This window comes from Pan paniscus, chromosome 10 (assembly GCF_029289425.2).
Source record: "Pan paniscus chromosome 10, NHGRI_mPanPan1-v2.0_pri, whole genome shotgun sequence".
Lineage (NCBI taxonomy): Eukaryota > Metazoa > Chordata > Mammalia > Primates > Hominidae > Pan > Pan paniscus.
The window spans coordinates 42087141-42111237 of record NC_073259.2 but is presented as its reverse complement, the minus strand read 5'-3'; the positions used below and the strand labels follow the sequence as shown (position 1 = coordinate 42111237).

The 24097-nt window shown below is 47.1% G+C and overlaps 1 protein-coding gene across 1 annotated transcript in view; it reads left to right on the top strand.

Moving 5' to 3' along the window:
* Positions 1-23605, top strand: part of SMIM41 (small integral membrane protein 41) — a 28586-nt gene extending 4981 nt beyond the window's left edge. Inside the window, exon 2 of the mRNA XM_034935807.2 lies at positions 22747-23605. The gene's annotated coding sequence lies outside the window, so the exon portion shown is untranslated. The remainder of the gene's footprint in view (positions 1-22746) is intronic.
* The last annotated feature ends 492 nt before the right edge of the window (positions 23606-24097 follow it).

The following is a 24097-nucleotide window of genomic DNA, read 5'->3' as shown; positions in this document are numbered from 1 at the left end:
AGGGCAAGAGCATTTCAGGCAGAGATTTGGAGGTGTGAAGCAGCGAGCTTCGGAAGCAGGGGGGCTGGGGCAGGGCGGATGAGGGAGGTGTGACCAGGGTGGTGGGTAGGGCCAGACTGGGCAGGAGTTGGAGCTTACCCCAGGAGCAGTGAGGTGTCTGGAAGGTTTCATACGGGAAGTGACATGTTAAGATCTGGATCTTAAAGAACTTGGGGGTAAGTCTGTGGTGGGGATAGCAGGCTGGAAGTAGAGAGGAGGCAAGGAGGCTGTTGTCAAAACCCAACAAAAATGATAGTCGCCTGGACCAGGGGTAAGAAGAGGGCCAGGGCTGAGACACCAGCTGTGGTCACTGGTTGGATGTGAGGGATGAGGGAGAGGGAGGAGGGGAGGACGATGTTCTGGTTTCCAGCCTGAATACTGTGTGTGCGGTGGCGCCACCCACTGAGAGGATGTGTTATCAGTTAGAACTTTTTTGGTCTGAATTTATAGAAAACCCAAACTATATTTGGCTCAGGCAGAAGGGAGCGTATTGTCCCATGTAACTGAAAAGTCTAAGGGTGGTTCTGGCCACAGGCCCAGCATGATTCAGGGCTCCATGGTGGGAGCAGGCCTCAGTTTCCCCTCCTCTTGTAGCTCTGCTTGCCTGTGTCGGCTTCTGGCAGTAGAGCCTGGTGGTTGAGAGCAAGGACTCTGGAATCACATGGTCTGGATTTAAATTCTGGCACCGTAGTTATTAGCTGCATGGCCTGACAAGGCCCTGAACCTCTCTGTGGCTCAATTCCCTCCTCTTTAGGGTGGGGAAAAATAGGGCCTAGCTCGTGCCATGTTTTGTTAGGATGAAGTGAGATCCACACATTTAGGGTGCTTGGCACATACCTCATGCCAAGAAAATGCACTGTGAGTATTGATGGTGTGCGTTCCCGGCCTCCATGTGAGGCAGGACATTGGCTTTAAGCCTCTCAGGTTCAAACCTATCAGGAAAGAGGGAGGTCTTCTCCCATGTCACTTGGGCCAAACCCTGGGGTTTGCTGCTATTGGGCCTGTTTGACTCTGTGCTAACCCTGAAACAGTACTACGCTGAGAGTATGGAATGTTCTAGATTTTGGTAACATGCTGTACTTGGGTTGGGGTAGAGGTGGAAGGAACACCACAGACCACAGGGTCCAAAGCAGAGGGCTGTCTGTGCACCAAATCTGGGCCTGTTCAGTCTTGGGGTGAACAGATGCTGGGTGGCCATGAGATAACTCATGTCCGCTGCTGATGGGGCCATGGGCAGACAGGCAGCTGATGAGCTCAGCTGTGGCTCCTTGAGTTGGAGGCGAGCTGTCAGGTGGACAATGAGTATATAGGACTGGAGTTCAGGAGAGAGAGTTCTGAGCCCCGATGCTGCTGGAGGTGGAAAGTAAAGCTGCAGGAATGCATCAGAATGAGGCGAGAAGGCAGCGGATGCAGGACGCAGCCCTGTTGGACCACCACTTAAAGGCAGGAGCAGACAAGGAGTGCTCAGGGATGGGGGAGGGAGCCCGAGGAGTGGGCTCTCTTGGCAGTTGAGGAAGAGAGGATTTCAGAAACTGAGGGGTTGGCCAGGGGCCTCCATACCCTGAGCAGTTCTGGGGTGCTGAGAGGGGACCTGCAGCCTGGGACCTTGGAAGGAAGAAGTGGGGAAGCCTTCTGCCCATCTGAGCTGCAACCACCACTACCCCTCAGGCTCCAAGAAAAGCTCCACACAGAGGAAGATGGTGGTGTGGTTGCCTCTGGTCTGTGAGCCCACTGCAGGGTGAAGAACAGACTTATTAGAATATACTCTTTCATGCTGTATGAATGCTATCCCAGGCACATGTCTCACCTAGGCATAATAAGACAATAAAAACAAACAAACAAACACGCAAAAAGGATCCTCATCCTGCTCCACAGCTGCCAGGCTGCCCTTCCTAGCCGCAGCTGACTTCCACGAGGCTTCTGTGAGTCCTGCCAAGAGGCCGAGGCTGCAGCCGCACACCCACGCCCACGGCTCCTCTGGGTGTCCACCTGCCCTGGCTCAGAGCTGCAGCCTCTCTGGAATCCCTCCTTGAGAGGCTGTGCTTTATGGCCATGCCTTCTACTCTTTCAACCTGCTCACTCTGACATTGTCACTCTGGTCCCTTGACCTCTTTTACCTCTGCTTCCTCCCTGACCCTCAGCCTATTCCGGCTGCCCCACTTCCAGTGTAGATTGCTTGGCTCATTACCTCAGTCACTGTCTTGCCCATGTCCTAACTTCACTCCATCCACAGAACCATCCCAGTGAAACCTCATGCCTGGATGACTTCAACTCTCTGTCCTTTGAACTTTTACCCGGGCTGCTGGGTGCCCCCAAAGAACATCACACCCTTGAGCAGACTGATGGCACTGAGAATGGTCACGGGGTCCCACTGCCTGGCCCTTGCTGCAGCCAGCTCTCTCTCCTGCTGCATTACTGCAAGCCTTCCCTGCTCTTTCAAACCTGTCCCTCCCACCTCCCAACTCTGCTCAGGTGCCCTCTCCTCCTCCTACTTCCCATGGAAAATAAGTGGCCAGAGGAGGGCCGGGCCTCCGCCTCTGCAGCCCCTCCACCCCGGTGCTGAGCCACCCCGCTTCCTCCTTAACTCGATTCTTCAGTTGCTCCTCTGCTGGCTGTCACGTCCAAGCATACTCCGGTTTCTGCCACCTTAAAATAGCGCTCTTTGCACCCACTGCCGCCTCCGGTTACTATCCTATGTCTCACTTGCCTTTACAGCCAAACTTCTCCAAAGTTACCCACGCTTGCCGTCCCCACTTCCTTGCCTCCTGTTTATGTCTCCATCCTCTTCAGCCTGGCCTCCAGCCTGGCCTCCACCCGGCTAAGCTGACGGCCAGGTCGTCAGATCCCCTGGGTGGTTGCTCCAGCGGCTGCTCTCCTGGCCACATCTGCTGTGGCTGACCCCTTCTCACAGATCTCCTCCTGCTCCTGTGGCAGTTCCCGAAGAAGCTTGGTGCCATCAACAGGAAAGGATGAGACTTTGGATTCCAGAAGAACACTGCTGGGGCTTCCCCCCGAGTCTGCCACTTGCTGTGTGAGTTAAATCCTCTCCATCCTTAGGAAAATGAGATAGTGATCATGCCCACTTGGCAACACTCAAATGAGATGAAGCGCACCTTAGTGTCTGGGTGCCGGGGCTCTGGAGCGCCTGCCGGGTTGAATCCAGACTCCCTCAGCTCCTAGGCCTGCCCTTGGGGCATCTCCCGTCTCTCCTTGAGAGTCTTGTACCAGGGTTTCCTCTTTCCTGTCCCAACACCAAGTTCCTCTGGGCTCTCTCCTAGATCTTCCCCTGGGCTCCCTGCCCTTCCCTGGATGAAAATCGCCACCTCTCGGCCCGTGGCTCTGAAATCAGCAGCTCCAGCCTAACCTGGCCCCTGAATGCCATGTTAATCTGCCCACCCATTCTACAGAGATTTATTGAGCAGCTACTGTCCCAGGCACTGGAGAATGTGTTGTACATGAGACAGAGGGGTCGCTGTCCCACAGAGCCTGCGCACTTGCTGGTGGGAAGGGCCCTTCAGTGTACCTGTAAGCAAATGCATGAGGTGCCTGCAGAGAGTGATTGTGCTGCAACGGAAAGACAGCAGAGTGACGGGATGGAAACCTGTGGGAGACTTTCGTGAAGGTGGCCAGGGAAAGCCTCTCCAAGGAGGTGACACTTGAGCTGAGACCTGGCCTGTGAGGTGACTTCAGCCAGGGAAGATCTGGGGCACAGTGTTCCTGCCAGAGGGGCGGGAAGCTCCTGGGGTGGGAATGAGCCTGGCGTGTCTGAAGGGACACCAAGAGGCTAGTGCGGATGGGGAAGGACTGTGGAAGGTGCCAGAGCACACCCACAGCCAGGTTCTTCCCTCAGGAGCCGTCTCCCTGGCAGGTTCTGCATCTTAGAGGATGGTTTCTCCACCCCAGCAGCTGTCCCCGATTCCCCTCCACAGCCAGTGCGTCACCAAATATGGTCCCTTCTGCCTGACGGAAAGCTTCGTTTCATGTCCCCGGCCGCCACCTCGCCTTGCACCTGGTCCCTGTGTCCCTTGGGGCTTCTCAGCCCACCCATCCTCCACACTGTTGTCAGAGTCGTCTTCAGCAGAGGCGCGTTCTGTCTGGCCACACTGTCTGGTCCCTGTTTCACACTCCCTCAATGTGATGTCCACTGCTCATAGGATGGCATCTTCCTGTGGCCCCCCAAACTGCTGCCCTCTTGATTCCCTGCTCCTGTATCTCTCACTACTGTCCCTCACGTGCTCCACCATCTCCAGTCTTCTGGGCCTTTGAGGATGCTGTGCCCACCCCTCTGCCAGGCACTGAGTCTTCAGTGGCCGTGGAGGAGTGCTAGGCTCCAACCATTCACCCCTCACTCATCCAGCCGCCGCTGCTTGTAAAGCTTGTACTGTGTGCCAGGCACTGCTCCAGGCACCAAGGGAACAAAACCAGTGGAATTCCCTGCCCCTGTGCTGCCTGCTTTCTTGTGATGTGAGACAGATGATAAAGTACACAATTTAAAAATAGAGCCTGTCAGATGGTGTATTAGCTCCTGGGGCTGCCATAACAAATACCACAAGCTGGGTGGCTTGAAACAGCAGACATTTATTCTCTGATAGTTCTGGAGGCCAGAAGTAGGAAACCCAGGTGCTGGCAGGGCCATGCTCCCTCTGAAACCTGTAGGGGGGTCGGGTGGGGCGGCTCACACCCATAATCCCAGCACTTTGGAAGGTTGAGGTAGGAGGATCACTTGAGTGCAGGAATTGAAGACCAGCCTGGGCAACACAGTGAGACCCCCTTCCCCATCTCTACAAAAACATTAAAAAATTAGCCGGGCATGGTGGTGCATGCCAGCTACTCTGGAGGCTGAGACAAGAGACTTACTTGAGCCTGGAAGGTTGAGGCTGCAGTGAGCCATGATTGTGCCATGCACTCCAACCCGGGCAACAGAGCAAGACCCCCGCCTTCAAAAAAACAAAACAAAACAAAACAAAAACCTGCAGGAGAATCCGTCCTTGCCTCCGCCTCGCTTCCGGTGGTGACCGGTGGTGGTGGCCAGCAATATCTGGTGTCCCTTGGCTTGCAGCTGCACAGCCCAGCTCTGTCCCATCACATGGTGTTCTTCCCGCGTCTCTGTCTCCAAATTTCTTATGAAGACACCAGTCCTTTTGGATTTGGGGGCCCACCCCAGTTCAGTATGACCTCATCTTAATTTAACTAATTACATCTGCAATGATCCTACTTCCAAATAAGGTCACATCCTGAAGTACTCAGGGTTAGAACTTTAGCACGTCTTTTTTGGGGGGGACACAGTTCAACCTATGGAGCAAAGCAAAGCAGGGAGGGTGCATGGAGAGAGCAGGGGAAAGGCTGGAATTTTAAATGGAATCATCAGGGTAAGTGTCGCCAAGAAGGTGTTGTTTGTTTGTTTGTTTGTTTGTTTATTTTTGAGATAGAGAATTGCTCTGTTGCCAAGGCTGAAGTGTGATGGTGTGATCTTGGCTCACTACAACCTCCACCTCCCAGGTTCAAGCGATTCTCCTGCCTCAGCCTCCTGAGTAGCTGGGATTACAGGCACGCGACCACCACACCTGGCTAATTTTTTATATTTTTGGTAGAGACGGAGTTTCACCATGTTGGGCAGGCTGAGTCAGGCTGGTCTCGAACTCCTGAACTCAAGTGACCCATCTGCCTCAGCCTCCCAAAGTGTTGGGATTACAGGTGTGAGCCACTGCGCCCGGCCAAGAAAGTGTTATTAGAGCAAAGACCTGAATGAGAATGGGCAATAGAGAGAGTGGGGAGGGAGCGGGGGGGAAGCACTCCAGGCCACGGAACAAGTGCTGAGACCCAGAGGAAGGAGCGCGCCTGCTGTGGTCGGGGAACCATGGGGAGGCCCAGGGAGCTGCGGCTGCGGTGAGTGAGCAGGGAGTACTGATGAGAACACAGAGAGGCTGCAGGTGAAGTGGGTCTTCCATGGAGAGCCAGAAAATGGACTTGTCTTGCACATTTTCTCAGGAAGCCACTGAAGAGTGTGCTCTGCTCGAACCAGAGCATCAACCTGAAATGATGGAGGCCTCTTCATGCTCTGGCAGAGAGGAAAGACCGGGCAGCCAGTCTCATGAGTTCTCAGTTGTTGGAAATCCATAGGTGGTTGGAAATGCTTGTTGGCTGGAAATCCATAGATGGCCAGCGAGTGGGGCAGCTTCTTCTTGAATACAGGTCCCACGCCTGGCTGCCATCCTCACCATCCTCTCAATACACACTGAACCTCACTGGACACCCAAGAAGTACTTTAGTGAAGGATCAAGTAAGGGTTCCAAACCCACAAAGGTGATAAAGCTTAGCCAACTCTCTCCTTTCTTGTTTTTGTTTTTGTTATTTTTTTCTTATGAAAACAGGGTATCACTCTTTCACCAGGCTGGAGTGCAGTGGCACAATCATGGCTCATTCTAGTCTCAAACTCCTGGGCTCAAGTGATCCTCCTATCTCAGCCTCCCCAGTAGCTGGGACTACAGGGGTGTGCCACCACATCTGGCTATCTCCTTTCCACCATATAGAGTTCCCTGGCGTTTTTGCTCCATGGTCCCCTCTGCGTTCCCATCACGGGTTTCAGGTTTCAGGTGGCCATTCAGGGAGCTGTCCTCAGCCTGAGCCTCTGCTCTTTCTGCAGGGGGAGCTCCTGGGGGCTTCAACTCAAGCTCCATCTTTGGAATCTCTCTCTTCTTGAGCAACCTAAACCCATTCACCCCTATGAGAGCTACTTTTTGTTGAAATTGAGTCTATGTGAACTCTCCTCTTTTCATGACTTTGAACCCATTCCTTGCAAATAAATCTGGCTCAAGGTGGATGTGTCTGCTTCTTGGACCGGTTTGCATGATAAGAGCCACTATATTCGCTGGGAACTTCCCTGCCCGAGCCATCTGCTCAAATGCCAGCTCTGTTAGGATGGGGATTTCTACTGTTTTGCACTGCACATGGAGGACCATGGAGAAATATGTTATTGAATGTTATTGAACAAGTGGAACTGCCCCTTAAATTTTTCCTTTGATCATAGAGTGGGGAGGAGGGTGGAACTGTAGATGTATGATAGCTCCTTAACTTTCTCAAACAAAAATGTATGAACTCCCAGAAATGTCCCAGAATCTAATGGAGGCACATTGGAGTTGGTCATATGATATGCTGCTGGCGTGAACAGAAGATTTAGGGAAGTGTTAACAGCAAAGTTTAAGGAGGACAGTTGGTAGACTTACAGATATTGTCAGGCTCATCTTTTGGATTTAGCAATAATGAAGTTTTGTGAGGAAATCAAATAATTCCAAAATGTTTTCAAGGCTGTCAATTCTTTAAATACCACCTTCATGGATTTGCGTTTTCTCCCAGTGTGCAGGCGGGGTGGAGAGTGACACGGCCACGTAATTGGTTGAAAATTTGAACGGCATGCTCTTGTACCTGGGAGGGCGTTCCAAAGGCTATGAAAACATTGGGAACAGACTCAACCACTTCAAAGGCACAGCTGGCTGGTGAATGGAACCCTTTGCTGCCTGCTGGTTCCCAATTTTGAATGTATCTTTTTGTTTAAAATGTCTTTGTTACAAACCAAACGTTACAAGAGTTGTAGGGGAAATGAATTAAAAGTAGAAACAATATTTCATCCTTTGTCATTTGAGAGAAATGATGAATATTTCAAAACCATTTGTCAGAAAGCAGGGAGTTATGTCGCACTTCTCCTCCCCCAGAGACCAAGGCGGTGTTTCTTTCAGTGGGTTCCAAGGTCCTCTAGCGCCAAGGGACTTTTATGGGTGTTACTTGAAAAAAGGTGGTTAATAACTTGAGGATTCTGTGTTAAGCAAAGATAAACAGGCTTCTTTATTGTAGTTCTTTAAAGAGGCATTACTATGCCAATATTAGGATGAATCTAAAAGGGAGAGGATTTCAAAGCAGATTTGGCCAAATAATTCTTTCACCTCCTTCTTTTTTTAGAGGAGCATCTCATGGGACCACCATTCCAACATTCATGCTTTGGGAAACATTCTAAAACCTTCCCTTTGGAAGAGTAGAACAATTTTAGAAAAAAACCAAACCAAACCAAACCATGCCACTTCAGATGCATTTCCTTTGCTTTGTCAGGACAACAGCATAAAATTAATTTTATTCCCAAGGATTGTAATGCCATGTTACTAAATTTAAATTTACTTTTTTTTAGTAAAGTAGTTTTTTAAAAAACTCTTTTAAAGAGTGATTTAGAAAAAACACATTTTGGGCTGGGCATGGCGGCTCATGCCTGTAATCCCAGCACTTTGGGAGGTCGAGGTGGGCAGATCACGAGGTCAGGATATCGAGACCATCCTGGCTAACACGGTGAAACCCCGTCTCTACTACAATACAAAAAAAAAATAAAGAAAAAATTAGACTGGCGTGGTGCGGCGGTGCACAGCTGTAGTCCCAGCTACTCGAGAGGTTGAGGCAGGAGAATCACTTGAACCCGGGAGGCAGTGGGTGTAGTGAGCTGAGATCTCACCACTGCACTCCAGCCTAGCGACAGAGCGAGACCCTATCTCAACAACAACAACAACAACAACAACAAACAAAAAACCCCACACATTTTGGAACTACAACTTACATAAAACAAATCTCTACAGAGAGTGTTGGCCAAGGATGTTCAATAGTTTCATACAGGATGGAAATGTAGCCCCAGAATTTCATTTTTGCCACAACTATTTTACCCAAACTTTGTTGTACTCTGTGGTTCCGGCAACTTGGCTGGTTTTCCTGTAGCACGGTTGTCACAAGGAAGGCCTGTTCCTTGCAGGTGGACTATTTTGTTTGCTGATCTCTGTGGCAGCCCGGCAACCCTGTCGTCTAAAATGAACTGACCCAGAGACTGGGGTTAGTAGGCTGCGCCGTTGGCTGAGGTATGGGGATTCGGGGCCAAACCCAGGGAGCCTAAAGGCCTGACTCGCTGTCTCTGCTGGGAAGTTGGCTGTATTGGCTGAGAGACTGGTAATGTTTTACTAAATTAATCAAGCTTATCTTGATATGTTTTTATCATGTTATACATTTGGAACTTTAGCTTCTGGGTTGTAATGCTGGCTTCTGTGGTTATGGCTGAAGATTGTCAGGTCGGCTCTATTGCCGGACTAACATAATAGAAATGGACAGATTCTTTATTCAATTGGATTATCATTCAACAAAAGCAACCCTTTTGGAAAAATCTGGCCGGGTGGGGCATGGTGGCTCACGCCTGTAATCCCAGCACTTTGGGAGGCCGAGGCAGGTGGATCACCTGAGGTCAGAATTTTGAGAACAGCCTGGCCAACATGGTGAAACCCTGTCTCTACAAAAAATAGAAGAATTAGCCGGGTGTGGTAGTGGGTGCCTGTAATCTCAGCTACTCGGGAGGCTTGAACTTGGAAGGCGTAGGTTGCAGTGAGCTGAGATTGCACCACTGCACTCCAGCCTGGGTGACAGAGCAAGACTCCATCTCCGGAAAAAAAAAAAAAAAGAAAAAGAAAAAAAGAAAAATCTAACTTGAACAATTCCTATGAAGTTTTTGATTTTTTTTTTTTTTTTTGAGACGGCATCTTTCTCTGTCACCCAGGCTGGAGTGCAGTGGCAGCACAGTCTCAGTTCACTGCAACCTCTGCCTCCCGGGTTCAAGCAATTCTGCTTTAGCCTCCCGAGTAGCTGGGACTACAGGCGTGTGCCACCATGGCCAGCTAATTTTTTTGGTGTGTATTTTTAGTAGAGACAGGGTTTCATCATGTTTGCCAGGCTGGTCTCGAACTCCTGACCTCAGGTGATCTGCCTGCCTTGGCCTCCCAAAGTGCTGGGATTACAGGCCTGAGCCACTGTGCCCGGCCAACACAAAGCTTTGTTCTTGTTGGGTTAAGGCTCACTCAAAGAGGGAAACTCTTCCATGCACATCCAGGTAACCTGCGCCTCTGTACCCCCTGGGATGTTGGTCAAGGTATGGCTTGGCCTCCAAACACACTTGTGGCTGACCATTCATTGCTCCTCCCTCCTGCTGTGCTCTCACCTCTTGGCCTCTGCAGCGCCCTTTGCTGTCCTTGCTTCCTCTGTTGTTGATCATCTAGGTGTTCTTTGGATTTAGTGGAGCTTCTGTCTCTCCTCTGGGTCTCTCATTTTAAAGTCTAGCTTGAGCGTATTCACATGGTGCTAGGTCCCAAGAAGTTAGTTGATGACCTTCTGCTATAATATGACCAATGGTCAAAGCAGGTCACAAGGCCAGTCCAGATTCAAGGAGAGGGAACATAGACTGCCCACCCTACACCCCTGCCCCCTGGTTTTTTTTTTTTTTGAGATGGAATCTTACTCTGTCACCTAGGCTGGAGTGCAGTGGTGTGATCTCCGCTCACTGCAACCTCCGCCTTCTGGGCTCAAGCGATCCTCCTGCCTCAGCCTCTGGAGTAGCTGGGACTACAGGCATGTGCCATCACACCCACTTAATTAAAATTTTTTTTTTTGTAGAAATGGGGTGTCGCTATGTTGCCCAGGCTGTTCTTGAACTCCTGGGCTCAAGTGATCCACGCTCCTTGGTCTCCCCACCGCTGGATATTACGATCCACATCGCAGGGGGTCGGGCGCCCCCCGCGATGCGGGGAGTAACATCTCCCCCCTCTCCCCCACTGGATATTACGATCCACATCGCAGGGGGGCGGGCGCCCCCCGCGATTCGGGGAGTAATATCACCCCCCTCTCCCCCGCTGGATATTATGATCCACGGTGGTCCCATAGCGTGTTTACGTTATTGTCAGTAATGTCTTCTCCACCTCTGGAAATTACCAACTATATCACAGACGGGTGTATATCCTCTGCAGTATTTGCAGTAATAGCATCCTGTTCCCCCTGGATATTAAGAACAATATCACAGGAGTGTTTCTACCCCCAGCGGCATTGGGTGTTGTATCATCCTCTCCCACGTTGAAATTAGGAACAATATCACTGGGGGTGTGTCCACCCCATGCGATATTGAAAGTAATATCATCCTCTTCTCTCCTGGATCATGGGAACAATATCACTGGGGTGGTGTACATTTTCTGCGGTATTGGGAGTAACATCATCCTCTCTGCCTTGGAATATTAAGGACAATATCACAGGGGGCTGTACACACCCTGCACTGTTAAGAAGAATATTATCCTCTCCTGTCCTGCATATTAGGAAAAATATCACAGAGTGGGTGTACACCTCCTGCGATATGGGGGGTGGTATCATCTTCTCTTCTTCTGGATACTAGGAACAATATCACACGGGTTTGTACACTTTCTGTGATATTGGGAGTAATATCAACCTCTCCGCCTTTGAATATTAAGAACAATGTCACAGAATGGATGTACACCCCTGGCGATATTGGGAGTAATATCAGCCTCTCCTCTCCATGGATATTGGGAATAATATCCCGTGGTGGGTGTACACCTCCTGTTGTATGGGGAGTTTTATCGTCCTCTCCCTTCCTGGCTATTAGGAATAATATCACAGGGTGGCTGTACACAGCCTGCAATATTGGGAGTAATATCTCCCTCTCCCCCTCCGGATGTTAGGAACAATACCACAGAAGGGGTGTACACTTCCTGCGATACTGGGAGTAATAGCATTCTCTTCTTCCGTGAATATTAGAAGCAATATCACCGGGTGGATGTACACCCACTGCTATATTGGGAGTAACGTCATACTCCACCCCCTGGATATTATATTCGGGTCAATATCACCGGGTGGGTGTACACCTACTGCGATATTGAAAGTAATACCATGCTCTCTCCCTCTCTGGACATCAGGAACAATATCACAGGTGGGTGTACACCCACTGTGGTATTAGGAGTAATATTAGTATTAATTATTACTCATTTATTATTAACATTAATATTAATTACCAGTATTAATATTAAGAAATAATTGATAATAAAAAGTTTTTGGATTATTAACATTAATAGTAATTATTAGGAGCTAATATTACTGTTTTCTGATGAATAAGATCAGTACCGGTTATTAATATCAGGCGTTATTAATAATTAATATTAATAATTTATTGTTATCGTCAGTATAACTATTGAATATTGTCATTATTATCGGTAGTGATTTTAAAAATTATATTATCAGTTATTAATATTGATAATTTATATCAATTAATAATTGATATTATTAATTGCGATACGTAATATTGCGACATTCCTCACAATATCGCAGAAAATGTACACCACCCTGTGATGTTGTTCCTAATAGCCAGGGGTAGACGACGACATTACTGCAAATATCGCACTGGGTGTACATCCCTTCTGTGATCTTATTGCTAATATCCAGGCGGGGAGAGGACGGTATTAATCCCAATAATCCAGAAGGTGTAGACCTCCCCTGTGATATTGTCCCTAATATCCAAAGGTGGAGAGGAAGATATATCTCCCAATTTCGCAGGGGTTGTAGACCACTCCTGTGATATTGTTCCTGATGTCCGGGGTAGAGAAAATGACATGACTCACAATATGGCAGAGGGTGAACACCCCCTCCATGATATTGTTCCTAATATTCAGGGGGGAAGAGTATGATATTGCTCCCAATATCCCAGGGGGTGTATAGTATCCCGACCTGTCATAGGCTCCGCCACGATGCGGGGAGTACTATCACCCCCCTCTCTTTCCCTGGATATTACGATACACATCGCAGGGGGGCGGGCGACCCCCGCGATGCGGGGAGAAATATCACCCCCCCCCCGATATTACGAGCCACATTGCAGGGGGGTGGACACCCCCAGTGATGCAGGGAGTAATATCTACCCCCCTTCCCCATGGATAGTACGAGCCACATCGCTGGGGTGTGGACACTCCCCGCTGATGCGCAGAGTGATATCAACCCCCGTCCCTCCCTGCATGTTAGCAGCCACTGTGGACACACAGTGTATTTACAATATTTCCAGTAAGATCATCTTTTCTATTGAACCTTATGAACAAGATCACAGAGGGGTGTACACCTCCTGCGATATTGGGAGTAATATCATTCTCTCCTCCACTGCATACTGGGAACAATATCACAGGGGCGTGTATTCCCCCTTCCATATGGGAGTCATATGATACTTGCCGTCCATATATTAAGAACAATACCAAAGCGGGGATGGACACTTTGACGATATTGGGAGTAACATCATTCTCTCTACCCCTGGATATTAGTAGCAATATCAGAGGGGGGATGTACATTTCTTGTGATATAGAGAGTAGTAGTATTTTCTTCCCCGCTGGATATTAAAAACAATACCACAAGGGGCATCAAACCACCTGCCAAATTCGAAGGAATGTTATCCTCTCCCCCGCCCCCGCCCCCGGATATTAGAGACAATAACACAGGGGTAACATACACCCACTGCTTTATTGGGAGAAGTATCATCCTCTCCCTTCTTGGATATTAGGAACAATATCACAGTGTGCGTGTACGCCTGTCGCGAAATTCAATGGAATGTCATCCTGTGCGTCCCTGGATATGACAAACAATGTCACGGGGGATGTACAACTTCTGAGATATTGGGAGTGATATCATCCTCTCCCCTCTGGAAGTTAGGGACAATATCACAGGGGTAGTGTACACCCTCTGTGATGTTGGGACTAATATCATCCTCCCGCCCCCTGGATATTAAAAACCATGTCACAAGGGGCGTGTACACACACTTCGATATTGGTATTAATACCATCCTCCCCCTCTTTGGATATTCGGTGCAATATTTCAGGTGGGGTATACACCACCTGAAATATTGGAAGTAATATTATTTTCTCCCCCCCGGATATTAGAAACAATATCACAGGGGGTGTGAACAACCCCTGCAATATTTGGAGTAATATTATCATCTCCCCTCATGAATATTAAGAACAATATCGTAGGGGGGCATACACCCTCTTTGATGTTTGATATCATCCTCTTCCCCGCTGGATATTAGGAACAATATCAGGAAGGGATGTACAGACTCTGCGACATTTGCTGTCATCTAATTGTCTCTCCCCTAGATATTAGGAAAAATGTAACCGGGGATGTGAACACCCCTGCGATATTGGGAGAAGTATCATCCTCTCCCCGCTTGGATATTAGGAACAATATCACGGGGGGGGGGGTGTACTGCCTCTGCAATATTGGGAGTAAAATTATCCTCTCTTCCCTTGGATATTAGGAAGGGTATCAGAGGGGGAGGGTGTACATTCCCTGTGATATTCAACGTAATCTTATCCTCTCCCTCCCAGGGTATTAAGAACAATATTAGAGGAGGGGTGTACACCCTCTGCGATACTGAGAGTCATATCATCCTCTTTCGCTCTGGATATTAGGAACAATATCACAGGGTTGTGTACACCCCCTGCGATACTGGGAGTAATATCATCCTCTCTCCCTCTGGATATTAGGAAGAGTATCACAGGCTGTGTACACCCCCTGCAATATTGGGAGTAGTATCATCCTCTCTCCCTCTGGATATGAGGAAGAGTTTCACAGGGATGTGTGCACCCCCTGCGATATTGGGAGTAATATCATCTTGTCGCCCTCTGGATATTAGGAAGAGTTTCACAGGGGTGTGTACACTCCCTGCAACATGAGTAGTAATATCATCCTGTGCCCCCTGGATGTTAAAAACCAAATCACGGGGGTTGTACACCTGCTGTGATATTGGGAGTAATATCTTCCTCTCTCTGCCTGGATATTAGAAGTAATATCATGGGTGGTTTACATCCCCTGCGATATTGGGAGTAATATCATCCTCTCTCCCCCTGGATATTAGGAACAACATCACAGGGGGGTGTCCACCTCCTGGGATATTGGTGTAAAACCCCCTGTGATATTAGGAGCAATATCATCCTCTCGCCCTCTGGATATTAGGAACAGTATCACGGGGTGGGGGGTGTACATCCGTGCGATATAGAAAGTAATATCCTCTCCTCCACGGTTTTCAGAAACGAAATCACAGTGGGTTGTACAGCTGGTGCGATATTGGTGGTGATATCGTTCCCTCCTTCCCTGGATATTAGGAACAACATTACAAGGGGGTTGGTTGTATACTACCTGCGATATTTGGAGTAATATGATGCTTTGCCCACCTGGATATTAGGAACAACATCATGGCATGGGGGTCGTGGAAAACCCCGGCTATTTTGAAAGTATCATCCTCTTTTTCCCTGGATACTATGAACAATATCACAGGAGGGATGTACACCTTCTGCGATATTGGGAGTAATATTATCCTCTCCCGCCCTGAATATTTAGAAAAATATCACAGTGGGGTGTACACCCTGGTGATATTGGGAGTAATATCATCCTCTCCACCCAGGAAATTACTAACAAGGTCACGGGGGGGTTGTGTACTTCCCCTGCGATATTGGGAGTAATGTCATCTTCCCCAAACCTGGATGTTAGCAACAAGATAACAGGGGGTGTACATACCCTGTGATATTGGAAGTAATATGATCCTCTCCCCCCCTGGATACTGGGAAAAATATCACAGCGCGGGTATACATTTCCTACGCTGTTGGGAGTAATATCATTCTTTTCCTCTCTGGATATCAGGAACAATATCACAGGGGTGGTGTACATTTCCTTCGATATGGGGAGTAATATCATCCTCTCCCCATTGGGATATTAGGAACAATATTCCAGGGGGATGTCCACCCTCTGCGATATTGGGAGTAATATCATCCTCTGTTTCCTTGGATATTAGACACAATATCACAAAAAGGTGTACACCCCCTGCGATATTGGGAGTAATATCATACTCTCCTTCCCTGGATATTAGAAAACAATATCATTGGGGTGAACACCCCCTGCGATAACGGGAATAATATTTTCTTTCTTTTTTTTTTTTTTGAGGCAGAGTTTCACTCTTGTTGCCCAGGCTGGAGTGCAATGGCACAATCTCGGCTCACTGCAACCTCTGCCTCCCGTATTCAAGCGATTCTCCTGTCTCAGCCTTCTGAGTAGCTGGGATTACAGGCATGCGCTACCGCGCCCAGCTATTTTTTTTTTCTTTTTTTGTATTTTTAGTAGAGACAGTGTTTCTCCATATTGGTCAGGCTGGTCTTGAACTCCCGACCTCAGGTGATCCACCCACTTCGGCCCCCCAAAGTGCTGGGATTACAGGCGTGAGTGACCGCGCCCAGCCACCACTTAACATTTTCATTTTACATTTGTTGAAGTTATAGATTGATACACACATTGATTGCTGCTTTATTACATACACTTGCATATACATAAAATGGGAAGTAGAAAAGAATAAAATGGGCACAGTATCCCTAAAGTTTCACATTCCAAGACATTTAAAAAATATTTGCTTTTTAGAAATTTGTTTCAATTAAGAAACTATGGTATACACAAACAATGAAGTGTTATTCAGCCTAAAAAGGAATAAAATCCTCTCCACTGCAGAAAAAAATGGATGAGACTGCAGGTCTGTATATTAAGTGAAATAAGCCAGGCACAGCATGACAAATATTACATGTCCTTACTTATACATAGGAACAAAAAAGAAAATCTTGGCCAGGTGTGGTGGCTCAGGCCTCTAATCCCAGCACTTTGGGAGGCCGAGTCGCACGGATCACTTGAGGCCAGGAGTTCGAAACCCTCCTGGCCAACATAGTGAAACCCCGTCTCTACTAAAAACACAAAAGATTAGCCGGGTGTGGTGACGTGTGCCTGTAGTCTCAGCTACTCGGAAGGCTGAGGCCCAAGAAGCACTTGAACTCAGGAGGCGGAGGTTGCAGTGAGCCCGGATTGTGCCTGTATACTCCAACCTGGGCAACAGAAAGAGACTCCATCACACACCTACACACAAAAGGAATCTCAGGAAGGTGGAGAGTATAAAGGGGGTTAGCAGACGCTAGGAAGAAAAGGGGTGGGATGGGGAATGAAGAGAAGTGGATAATTGGGTCCCAAAATACAGAAAGATGGAATAAGTGAGTTCTAGTGTTTGATAGTACAGTATGAAAATTTAACTCACAAGAATTTCTTGCATATTTCCAGACGCTTTGGTAAGAAGCTTCCTAACTTTCTCATTATGCTGGTTTTTAAGCTCTTCTCTTTCTGCTCTTGAAATCATACTTTTTTTGGTTTTTTTTTTGTTTTGAGATGGAGTTTCGCTCTTGTTGCCCAGGCTGGAGTGTAATGGTGCAATCTTGGCTCACCGCAACCTCTGCCTCCTGGGTTCAAGCGATTCTCCTGCCTCCACCTCCCGAGTAGCTGGGATTACAGGCATGTGCCAGCACGCCCAGCTAATGTTGTATTTTTAGTAGAGACGGGGGTTTCTCCCTGTTGGTCAGGCTGGTCTTGAACTCCTGACCTCAGGTGATCCGCCCACCTCGGCCTCCCAAAGTGCTGGGATTACAGGCGTGAGCAACTGCGCTTGGCCCATGCTGTATCTTTATCTGTTGTCTCTTGCTGTTTGTTTGTTTTTGAGCCCAGAAATAACTTCTCACCTATATGTTCAAATGATTTTTAACATGAGTGCTAAGAAAGTTCATTGGTGGAAAAGCAGCCTTTTCAAGAAATGGTGTTGGAGAAACTTGATCTCCACATGCAGAAGAATGAAGGTGGAGCCTATGTCACACCAGGTGCAAAAATTAACACAAACTGGATCAAAGACCTCACCCCAAGTGCTAAAAGTATAATATGCCTAAAAGAAAACATTGGCCACACTTTCATGACATCAGATTGGGCAACGCTTTCTGGGATGTGACACCAAAAGCATAGGCAACAAAAGAAAATTAGATTCCTTGGATTACATCTAAATGACAGACACTTTTGTGCATCAAAAAACACTGTGAACTGAGTGAAAAGATAACCCGTGGATTAGGAAAAATATTTGCAAATCATATATCTGAAAAGAGGCTGATATCCATCATATATAAAGAACAGCCAGAACTAAACAACAAGAAACCCAAAGCATCCCATTAACAATGGTCAGAAGATTCGAGTAGACGTGTCCCTAAAGAAGATATAGCAATGGCCAATAAACATCTAAAGTGATGTTCAAATCACTAATCATAGGGAAGCACAAATCAAACCAATAATGTGATACCACACATTAGGATGGATATGATAAACAAACAAGCATTGGTGAAACTAGAGGGAAGTAGGAATGCTCAAATATGATTGGAGGGAATGTAAAACCATGAAGGAACAGGGAAAATAGTATGGCGTGTACTGGAAAAATTAGAAACAGAATCATCAGATGTTCCCGCAGTTGCACTTGTGGGTTCCTACCAAAAAGAATTAGAAGCCAGGAGTGGAAGAGATATTTGTACACCCATATTCATAGCAGCATTATTCACAACAGCCAAGATGTGGAAGCAAGCCAAGGGTTCGTGGAAAGATGAATGAAAAAACACGCTGCAGTGCATTCATACAATGGAAGACTATTCAGCCCTAAAAAGGCAGGCACTTCTGGCCGGTGCGGTGGCTCACGCCTGTAATCCCAGCATCTTGGAAGACCGAGGTGGGAGGATCACCTGAGGTCAGGAGTTCAAGACCAGCCTGGCCATTTGGTGAAATCCTGTCTCTACTGAAAATGCAAAAAATTAGACAAGCGTGGTGGCGTGTGCCTATAGTCCCAGCTACTCGGGAGGCTGAGGCACAAGAATCGCTTGAACCCGGGAGGCGGAGGTTGCAGTGAGCCCAGATTGTGCCACTGCACTCCAGCCTGTGTGACAGAGTGAGACTCCATGTGAACACAAAATGAAATAAAACCAAAAAAAAAAAAAAAACAAAACCAAAAAACAAAACAGACAGGCACTTCTGACACAGGCTGCAACATGGATGAACCTTGAAGACATTATCGTCAGTGAAATGAATAAATCTGAAAAGGATAAACACAACCAGACTCAGTGGCTTGCACCTGTAACCCCAGCACTTTGGGAGGCTGAGGCAGGCAGATCACTTAAGGTCAGGAGTTCGAGACCAGCCTGGCCAATATGGTGAAAGCTTGTCTCTATTAAAAATACAAAAATTAGCTGGGTGTGGTGGCACACGCCTGTAATCCCAGCTACTTGGGAGACTGAGACACAAGAATCGCTTGAACTTGTGGAGGTTGCAGTGAGCTGAGATCACAACACTGCACTCCGGCCTGGGCGACAGAGAAAGACTGTCTCCAAAAAATAAATAAATAAATAAATAAACACGGTATGATTCCACTTATATCAAGGGTCTAGAGTAGTTAAACTCATAGAGTTGCAAACTAGAATGGTGGCCCCCAGGGGTGGGCGAGAGAGAGGAATGGAGAGTTTGGTTAATGGATGCAATTTCCATTTTGAAAGATAAAACTGTTCTGGAGATGATGGCGGTGATGGTTGCTAAACAATGTGAATGTACTTAATGTCATTAAACTGTAAACTGAAAAACAGTGGAAATTGTAAATGTTTATACTGGCCATTCTATATGAAATAATATATATTTATAATTTTTAATATTTATATGTGGTATATTTTCCCATAATGAAAGATTAAAATTAAAGCAGTTGGATCTTTAAAAAGAAAAGAAAGAAGTGAATAATACACACCAGCTTTCTCCTGATTAGAGGAAGAGCCCCAAAGCTTCTATGGACACTCACTTTTCTCTTCTTCTTCTTGCATTATTATGAGGAAATCCTTAAAGGTTGGGGAACTTGGGCGACTTTGGCTAATGAGGAGCTCTGTGCCTTGAGCCCCCCAGGCCATAGAATAGTAAATAGTCTGTGCCTCCAGCCCTGCAGTGTGAGGTTCCAGTCCTGTGGGCTCCACACCCGTCACCTGTATCAGGAGGCTCATGTCTCACCCTGTCTTCTTGCCAGCCTTGAGGACGGAGTCTGAGCCTCCATCGTGCACCACGCAGGGAGGACAGTGGACCTGTTCTCCGTGGTCATGGCCCAGCAGAGGGGAAGGGCAGTTCAGTGAGTGCTGAGGGATGGTTGGGAGCCTTGTTTTGTATCCTCATCCTCAGGAAAAAAACAGGGGAGTGCGGTGGGCAGATGGGAGGAGACCAACGTGCAAACTGTCGGCTCAGCAGACTGTGGAGTTTCTGTTCTTGGTTATGGTGTTGGGGGGGGGTCTCAGAAATCTTATTCAAAATTTTGCTTTCCTCCCCCACTGGTTGTCCTTTTCATAGACATCTCACCCATGATAGCAGGGAATGAGTCCCTCTAAACTATTCCCTAAGAACAATAAAAAGATTATGAAGGTGATGATGAGGATAAAGAGGATGATGACAGACACCATGGCATCATGAACCCTTACTGAGGGCTTCCTAAAGGCCAGGCTCTGAGCTCTGTGGTCTATGCAGCTTGTTTCATTTCCTCTGCGTAGTCTCCCAGTTATTAGTGCACATTTCATTATTATTTTACAGACTAGAAAAGGAGCAACGCATTTTCATATAACTTGTACCAGATCATGAAGTCAAAAAGGGTGAAGTCCAGTTTGAACCAGGCAGCCTAAGTCCAGACACATGGCATTTGGCCAGTCCTCTCCCTGCATCCAACCTGCCCTCTCAAATCCTTGTCACTCAGGCTGATGCCCCTCCTCACTGTGCCCTTCCCTTTGGGGGTTCCTTGTAGACCACAGCTAGACCAGTGGGTGCCACAATCACTGTGTCAAGTATAGAAAGGGCAGCTGAGATCACATCAAAGATTCCAGAAAGAATTGGCACAGGATCATTCGGGATGCATCTCTCCCTTGCCCCGTTCCTGGCTTTCCTTACAGCTCTCGACTTCCTCAAAGGAGTCATAAATTCGGAGTTTGGCTTCCGTTCCTGTTGAGGAAGCTGGAAACCGTTTCAAAAATGCTCCTTAGATGTACCTGTGGTTAAGACCTCTGAGCTCTGCTTTAAACTTTTTGAAGCTGGACGCGGTGGCTCACGCCTGTAATCCCAGCACTTTGGGAGGCTGAGGCAGGCGAATCACAAGTTCAGGTGTTCGAGACCAGCCTGGCCAACATGGTGAAACCCCGTCTCTACTAAAAATAGAAAAAAATTAGTCGGGCATAGTGGCGGGCACCTGTAATCTCAGCTACTCAGCAGGCTGAGGCAGGAGAATAGCTTGAACCTGGGATGCGGAGGTTGCAATGAGCTGAGATCACTCCACTGCACTTCCAGCCTGGGCAACAGAATGAGACTCCGTCTCAAAAAAACAAAAACAAAAACAAAACCCCACAACTTTTTGAGAGTTGGAAGACCATGAAGTATAGTATCTGGGACTTAGAGTCTGGCCATTAATTTTGAATACCACCCTTTCTACTTATCTGTATGGCAAGGGGTGAGATGTCCATCCTCTGAGACTCAGCACTCTCATCTGAGTTGATTTCTAGTTGATCCAATGGAAGTGAGTGATGATTAAACCGATCGTGGGCGCCCGCTGCATGATCTCTATGATGGATGCATAAAGTAAAGGTAAAGTGAATTTTAGATACATTCGTTAATATTTTAAGCTTAAACTCCATACAATTCAATGGAAATATCCCCTGACCTGAAGTTCTGGTTTCCCTGCATTCCAGACAGGACATTTTATTTTGTCCTTATCTCAGTAAGTACTGAGTATTGTGAGAGGAACAAGTGAGTCTCTTTTGTTTCTGACTCCCCAGAGCCTACATCTTGCTTGGCACATAGGAGACAGCAAAAGTAAACATCTATGTGAATTATTGAATTGACACTTCCTTGGTTCACAAAAATTGGCTGTCATCAGTGTGACTTCGACTTACGTGATTCTTTTTGTTTTTTGTTTTTTGAGACAGAGTTTTGCTCTTGTTGCCCAGGCTGGAGTGCAGTGGTGTGATCTCAGCTCACTGTAGCCTCTGCCTCCCAGGTTCAAGCCATTCTCCTGCCTCAGCCTCCCGAGTAGCTGGGACTACAGGTGCCCTCCGCCATACCGGGTGAAGTTTTTGTATTTTTAGTAGAGGCGGGGTTTCACAATGTTGGCCAGGATGGTCTTGATCTCATGACCTCGTGATCTGCCCTCCTAGGCCTCCCAAAGTGCTGGGATTACAGGCGTGAGCCACCGCGTTTGGCCAAACTTTCTGATGAAAACTCTAAGTCCACCTAAGCTAAGGACAGGAGTTATAGCTTACATGAATTTTAAAACAAGACCCACTGATTTGAGTAAGCAATTACTCTTTTGAAGGAGAAAAGTCAGAAAACATAATGATGAAATCACTAGGACCTAACTGGCATGTGGAAGAATTTTCTGCTTATGAACTATCAACTTTAAGTTCATTTCCAGATGGCATGGTCTCAGCTGTTATGCAGTGTTTATAAATGTTCTAAATCAAGGGAATTTGTATCAATCTATTAGAATAAAAAATATTTGAGTTCTTAATTTCCTTTAGTTAGGATAACCTTTTTCTTAAAGTGAAGAGAATGGTTTTATTACATATTTTTCTTCGGAAAAGATAGGCTGTATTTTCTAGCAATTATGAATTTGTTATATATGATGATCTGGTTCTTGGAACATTCTTGAATCTAGTGTCTCTAAGGCAGGTGTGTACAGCAAGAAGTGAATAACACAGAATCAATGATGAAAGCATTATAAGACAATTGATTTTGTCAGAACTGCAAAATATTCCTGAGTGTGGATTGCTCTGGAATCTGTAAACATTACTTGTGAATTGCTTGTATCCAAAATGCAGACACAATGCTGGGTGTTGGTTTACTTGTTTCTGATTTCTCAACGCTCTTTTCTAGGCGAAAGTTGTCCAAACTATACAGACCCACAGAATCTAACAGATGTCTCTATATTCCTCCTCCTAGAACCCTCAGAGGATCCAGAACTGCAGCCGGTCCTCGCTGGACTGTTCCTGTCCATGTGCCTGGTCACGGTGCTGGGGAACCTGCTCATCATCCGGCCGTGAGCCCTGACTCCCACCTCCACACCTCCATGTACTTCTTCCTCTCCAACCTGTCCTTGCCTGACATCGGTTTCACCTCCACCACGGTCCCCCAGATGACTGTGGACATCCAGTCTCACAGCAGAGTCATCTCCTATGCAGGCTGCCTGACTCAGAAGTCTCTCTTTGCCATTTTTGGAGGCATGGAAGAGAGACATGCTCCTGAGTGTGATGGCCTATGACCAGTTTGTAGCCATCTGTCACCCTCTATATCATTCAGCCATCATGAACCCATGTTTCTGTGGCTTCCTACTTTTGCTGTCTTTTTTTTTTCTCAGTCTTTTGGACTCCCAGCTGCACAACTTGATTGCCTTACTAATGACCTGCTTCAAGGAGGTGGAAATTCCTAATTTCTTCTGTGACCCTTCTCAACTCCCCCATCTTGCCGTTGTGACACCTTCATCAATAACATAATCATGTATTTCCCTGCTGCCATATTTGGTTTTCTTCCCATCTTGGGGACCCTTTTCTCTTACTATAAAATTGTTTCCTCCATTCTGAGGGTTTCTTCATCAGGTGGGAAGTATAAAGCCTTCTCCACCTGTGGGTCTCACCTGTCAGTTGTTTGCTGATTTTATGGAACAGGCGTTGGAGGGTACCTCAGTTCAGATGTGTCATCTTCCCCCAGAAAGGGTGCAGTGGCTGCAGTGATGTACACGGCGGTCACTTCCATGCTTAACCCCTTTATCTATAGCCTGGGAAACAGGGATATTAAAAGTGTCTTGCGGTGGCCGCACGGCAGCACTGTCTAATCTCAATATCTTCTTATCTGTTCCATTCCTTTTGTAGTGTGGGTTAAAAAAGGCAGCAAGGTCAAATAAGAATGATATCACAGGGTGAACACCCACTGTGATATTAGGAGTAACACCTCCCTAGGATATAAAATATACTGTCACAGAGTATACACACATGCGGTACACCCACTGTGATATTAGAAGCAGTATGTCCCTTAAATATCATGAAAAATATCACAGGGTGTGCACACTGTGTGATATTAGGAGTAATATTTACCCTGGATATTACGACTAATATCAAGGGTGTACACACACGGGGTACACGCACTGTGATACCAGGAGTTGTATCTCCCTAGGATATTATGAATAATATCACAGGGTATACACTATGTGTGTACATCCACTGTGATATTTGAAGTAATATCTCTCTATGAGATTACAAATAATATCAAAGGGTGTAAACCCCTGTGACATATTAGG